A 6,210-nucleotide genomic window follows, 5' to 3' on the forward strand; every position below is an offset into this window, starting at 1 on the left:
TTCATGCACAAGTTGGGTCCCTCTCCCTTAAAATCTGGGAGTTGGACTTGTTTTAATATTAATTTCTCTCCTTGTATAACTGTGTAAAGGCTATTTGTGCGTATATTTTTTTGTGAATAAAAGGTGAAGTTTAATGCTAAGTGAAGATCTAGTTTGTTGATGATTTCTCAACCTATCTCATACTTCAAAATTCAAAAGTTAAAAGAATACAATGGCCAAGAAGCGGTCAAAAAAAAAATTCCAAAATTAACATGGCATAAAATACCATTGAAAACCATAGTATGTACAAGAGCTGATACAATCCATGAAGATCCTACTATGTACAAGAGTGGTAAAAATCCAATACTAAAATCCTGTGGACTATGGCTAGGTCATATGTAGGATTAAAAAATACAATATTTTTTGGTTCCCTAAAGCTCACAGCTACACCCCATGGGTCTAGTTTTACCCAGGTAAATAACCTTACACCTGATCAAATACCCACTGATTCTGAAATACTTGCATACCATTGGTTTCATCTGGCCTTGGTTCCAACAAGAGGTAGACTTTAATAACCTTACCCGGAGTGCTTCTACCCACTTGAGTCTCTTCAAGTTTTGTGCAAGGCCTCCTAGCTGTCCCGCATCAATGAGGATGATTCTACCATATTCTGAGCAGCAGATCCCCTAAATGGAAGGAGAAAACATCTTATCTAATAGTTTCATCATACTATTAAATAGCGTCAAGATTTGCATGCACCCTTGAACATAATCTTGAAAATCATGAACCTATGGTAGACCTGATGGATATCTTCCTGCATTGATAGAAAAATTCTCTCTTTCTTTTTGTTTTTCCTTTCAATATATATTATACTTCACAATTTAATACTTTATATAATCAAAATCCATTATAGGTGCAACAGTGCAAATAACCATGCTCAGATGCCAAGCGAGAGGTTCCCAACCCATAGACTCAAAAGTCATGATGGAGTCCTTGATAGGTCTTTAGGCCTAATGAAAATTAGAGTCCCTAAGTAAGAAAATTCCATAGACCATTCACTCACCATAGACAATGGTTTGATTCTATAACCCTAGAAAAAGCCCTAGTTGTCTAGCAAGCAAAAATAGGACCAAAATCTAAAGATTAAAAACTTTTGTGGCCCTATAACCTCCACAAATTTGCTAAGGAATTCTCTACCAATGCTTTTCTCCCTCTACGTATGTGAGAGAACATCCATTGGTGGACTCCCCTTCCAATGAAGCAATTTACTAAACGTTAATTTACCTAACTAGTCAAATCCACCTATCCATGATCAACAACGTTAGTTGATACCCACTTACCACCACACACAGACACACACACGCTCACACGCACATGATTCTTAATTTCCTAATTACTACCATATTTTTTAACACTTAAATTAATGGTTGCTTTCACAAATTTCAATAACAATGTTTCTAAAAAACAAATCCTTGAAAGCAACATTGCAAACATTATTTGTCAAACAAACAGCTTTAAACTTAAAACAAGATACAATCAACTAAATAGCCATGACAAGTAATCATCTTGTCTCAAGAACACATATACACGGTGAAAAATGGCACCCACTCCTTCATTCAAAGTTCTGGGTGGAAGAAGACATCACCTAAAAGTTCATGCATCCATACACCCTAACTAATCGCCCATACAGCCAGGTAGCTTCCTTGTGATAAGAAATGGTATCCTAGCATATGTAAAGACATAAACATGAATAAATTAGAGACTCTTGTCCACGGGTATGGACAACTTAACAATGAGTGGATAGCTTTCATTGCTCATCACTTGAAGTGAAAATATATCAAGGAATCAAGGTGGCCTTGAGACAACAAGTTGTCCTAAGGATGATGCACTTCTTTTCTTAGCTTTACAAATAAGTGCACGATGTTTCTTGAAAGATTGCCTTTTGTTTCTTATCAATTTTAACATTTTTTAAGTACCTATATATTCTCTAATGGATGCAATGTTATAGCTAAAGATCTTGTATTAAATTATAGAATTTTGAATAACCAAGGACCCACTTGTGACTGATTTGGGATAGGGATTTGCTACATCTTGAGGGCATGAACACCCTCATTTGTTGGGATGTTGCTCGGACCGGACTCATAGTCATGAGTGGCGCTGGCATCTTGGCAGTGACCTCTTCCTCCATTTGATGACTTTCGTGTCCTATTTTTGGGGCCATATTGTTTTTCCTTATGTAAAAGGATGCTTAATCATTAGGTAAATATTTAAAATTCATAAGCTTACCATGAGAATTTTCATGATGTATTTCTCTGATTTATTTAATGCAATTTCTAAGAATTTAAGTCTTTTAATTGGATTATACTATTATAGATAATCCACTCTGGTAGGATATTATTACCATGGGTTTTCAATGCTTTGATTTTACATAAATTTTTCAACTTATTTACTAAATGCTCCCTTTATTATTTAGCCAAAATTAGAGAATTTTAAGCATCATAATTATCTAAACCAAATATCTCATCAACATATTTTTAATATAACCTTTTGATAGTGCTTTTTAAGTGAAAAAATCATCATTTAATGTCATAATGACTAATATCTAATTCTCCTAAATGATTTTCCCATGTTAAACTGATCATTTAATATGGGGAAGTACAAAGGGAGAAAAAGCTAGAATATTGGTTAGGCTGGCAGACCGGTCACAGTAGGGATCCAAAGGGGGGGCCATCTGCAAAAGAGAAATGTGCAACAATGGGCTTCAAAGACCCTAAAGTTCAGCCCATTAAGACTTCCAAAATGCTAAGGTTCCAAAATTCAAAGGTTATGTCCAATGGTCAGGCTTAGGGTAAATTGGATGCTTGTGGGAAGACTCAATAGTCTTCCCACATCCCTATCCTTGAGGAGGTGAGCCCTTTTAGTAGGGGATGAGAGAGAAACACACACACGCTCTCTTGCAAGCTCCCTTTACAAAAAGGGCATAGTGGACACATGTCAACTCCCTAGCCCAGTTGCCCCCAAGGTGCATTCAAATCCTATTGGATGGTGGACCAATGAGAATTAGGCTAGAGTAAATTTAGTTTAATTCATTTGGAAACACATGATAAAAGAACCAATAAAAATTAAGCTCTCTAGAAGACTATTGGATAGTCTTTGAAGGGGTCTAATGAGCATTCAGAAGCCCAATGGCTTACCTGATTCCTATTGGCCAGAAGACTAAAGGGTCCAATGAGAGTTTAATTGAATTATTTAAATACCTAAAGCTCTCACAAAAGGGGAAACGGGGACGATGTCACAAGGTTATCACTTATGCTTCTTAATTTTCATTGGCTAAGCTTTGAATGGGCCAATAGGATGTCAGCATGAGTAAAAAGCAAGAGGGGTCGACCAAGAGAGAGAGGGGGCTGATTTTTGCAAGGCATTATCACTTACACACTCACACAAGTTCATGTGTGTAGTAAAGAAGTCTCTCTCTCCTTCTCAAGCTTTAATGGAAAGCTCATCATCTACTCCAAGCTTGTGAGAAGGGAGGCCTACACCAACAACTCTTGGCTTTGTGATGCAAATCCAACCAAGAGCCAAGCTCCAATACATGCTCATCTCCTCTACCATGCTAATTACTAAGCTATTATATGCTATTATGAGTGACGATATGAGGAGACATACTTTTTTCTCGTAAGAATACTCCTTCCTCTCGATCTACTCTCATACCCCGCTAGCTCTCACCATCTTCGAAGGTGTGTGAGGTCTTGGGTCTGAGACAGTGAGGGAATTGATTTTGTGTTTTCAAGTGTAAGCTTGGTGCTTGAAGCTTCCATCTTCATTGCAACATCAAGTTATTGAAGGAACACAAAGTATTGTATTGTAAAATGTCTCCCTTGATGGGAGAAACCTATAATACAAAGGCTTTTGGAGGAGGGACCGCCGGCTCCATGTAAATCCGATCCTCAACTGTTGTCAATAGATTAATTTCTCTCTCTTTTTGAAGTATTTTTCATGCGTATCTAACTAGGTGTTATGCTTTTGTTGCTCTCTCCATCCAAGCACTCTTGCTATGCTCATTAGGAATTTATTCTAATGAAATGCTCACTATGTTTATGCTATTTTCCACTACACACAAGTTACTAGACCATTAAATGTTACATTGGTATCAGAGCACAAGCCTTTGTCTTTTCTTGCTCAAGAAGAGAGGTCCTCAAGCTAACCATAAATGGTTGATATATTAATTTCAATTGAGTAAGTAGAATAGGTAATTGCAATTGAGTAAGTAGAATAGGTATTTTTCAGCCTTGCAGTGCGCCTGCTTCATGCAGATAACGGGGCATCACTGTCGAGAGCTATGTGTTGGGTCCAAGCCCTTGTCGGCCAGCCCATGGGAAAAGCCTCTTATAGGCATGCAATAGAGATCCAGTTAAAGTAAAGTTTGCATGGAAAATTTCCCTTTATATGTAAGGTTTTAGAAAGAACAGTTTAATCAAAAATAGCATGAGTTGTTTTGCTCTCCAACTGTGTCGAGATCTCTTCTCTCTTCTCGTTCTCTGCATACCACGCAGCTCCTCGCCATGGCCCTCAGGCGGCATCCTCCCTAGCTCCAACCACGACAACTAGTATGAGAGCCTTGCTCTTGGTGTTGGCTTCTCAAGACGCTCATGTCCTCGCAGAGCCCAAGGGAGGCAGTTGTTCCTAGACGGGTAGACACAGGCAGGCATATCCCCTATCAAAACGGTGCTAGTCAAAGGTTGAAGGTACAATCTTCATAGCATATCAAAACACTGGAATTCCCTGGCAGTTGAAGAAGGCGCTAGCATTGAAGGACATGGCATCTCAAAACGCTGCTTCCTAGGCACTCCAGAAGAGGTGACTCCCCATTCACAGAGGGCAGTTTCACAAGCATCTCAAAACGTTGTGCTTCTTGCAGGCAGTTCTACAAGGTGGTGAGATCCTTGCATCTCAAAAGGCAAGCAGTAAAGGAACATTTTTTGGGAAATTTTCATAGCATCTCAAGATGCATATGTGTACCACCTCACAAGTGGTGCGAGTTCCCTATGGCATCTCAAAACTTTGTTATAGCATGGATGCAAAGGAGGATTGGGGGATTCTAAATGTTCGACAGGAATTCAAAAATTGGCACAAACAACATACCATATATGTGCTGAAGGTTCTTCTAGCAGTTCAATGGTTTACATATGAGTTGTCCTCGAGAGACATGAAGAAGAGGATATTTTGGAGCCAGGAAGTACCAGTTGTCATGCACGAAGACTTGAATCAAGAACGTGGTATACGGATTCATCCTTGTTTAGTGTCCTAGATTTGTTATTGTTATATTGTCTACACAATGACATATTTTCAGTCGTAGTCTCTTTACATTATTTGTTGTCAGTTATTGTCATGCTTGTCAGTAGTCATCATGTCAAAATTGTACGGGCTCTAGACACTGCCACACATGAGTGGTAAGACCTCCCAAATTATCAGTTTTTGTTCTCAAGTCCCATTTTTGTTCCGCTTCTCATGAGGTTACTGGGTACACCTTAAACCCAAGGTTTGACAGTGAACCAAAAACTCCAATTTTTTGTAGCTAAATATTTTGGCCTACTTCTATCTGTTCAAGGGGGGGTTACTCATCTAGCACCAGGTTATGGATACACCAGAAATCCTTGTTTGTGAGAGAACCTAAAACTCACGGTTGCCGAGTATACCAAAAACTCAAGGTATCATGAGAGGGTCTGTCCAGTTCGAGCTTGAGGGGGGGATTGTTGGGTCCAAGCCCTTGTCGGTCAGCCCGTGGGAAAAGCCTCTTATAGGCATGCAATAGAGATCTAGTTAAAGTAAAGTTTGCATGGAAAATTGCCTTTTATATGTAAGGTTTTAGAAAGAAAAATTTAATCAAAAATAGTGTGAGTTGTTTTGCTCTCCAACTGTGTCGAGCTCTCTTCTCTCTTCTCGTTCTCTGCATACCACGCAGCTCCTTGCCATGGCCCTCAGGGGGCATCCTCCCTAGCTCCAACCACAACACTATGGTCTTGTGGAGTCCTATGGGGCTTGCCTATGGCTTAACCACTATTGAGCTATTAGAAGCTTGACAGGAGCTGGTACTGTTTTGGTGGTGAAAGACCCTCTCTTCTATTCCTTGCAGTTAATGATGTTCAAGCCATGGGTACAAAAGCTTGAGTGCTTTTCTAAAGGGGTTTTAACACTAGGTTGGTAATGGGACACTTTTATGTCCTGTTAAGT

At 39.2% G+C, this 6,210-nt stretch overlaps 1 pseudogene; it reads left to right on the forward strand.

Annotated features, from left to right (window-relative positions):
• Positions 1-4,628: 4,628 nt before the first annotated feature.
• LOC147447391 (uncharacterized) lies at positions 4,629-5,287 on the forward strand (annotated as a pseudogene).
• The last annotated feature ends 923 nt before the right edge of the window (positions 5,288-6,210 follow it).

The sequence above is a fragment of the Adiantum capillus-veneris genome, chromosome 11, assembly GCF_014529385.1.
Source record: "Adiantum capillus-veneris isolate H3 chromosome 11, ASM1452938v2, whole genome shotgun sequence".
NCBI classification, from domain to species: Eukaryota; Viridiplantae; Streptophyta; class Polypodiopsida; order Polypodiales; family Pteridaceae; genus Adiantum; species Adiantum capillus-veneris.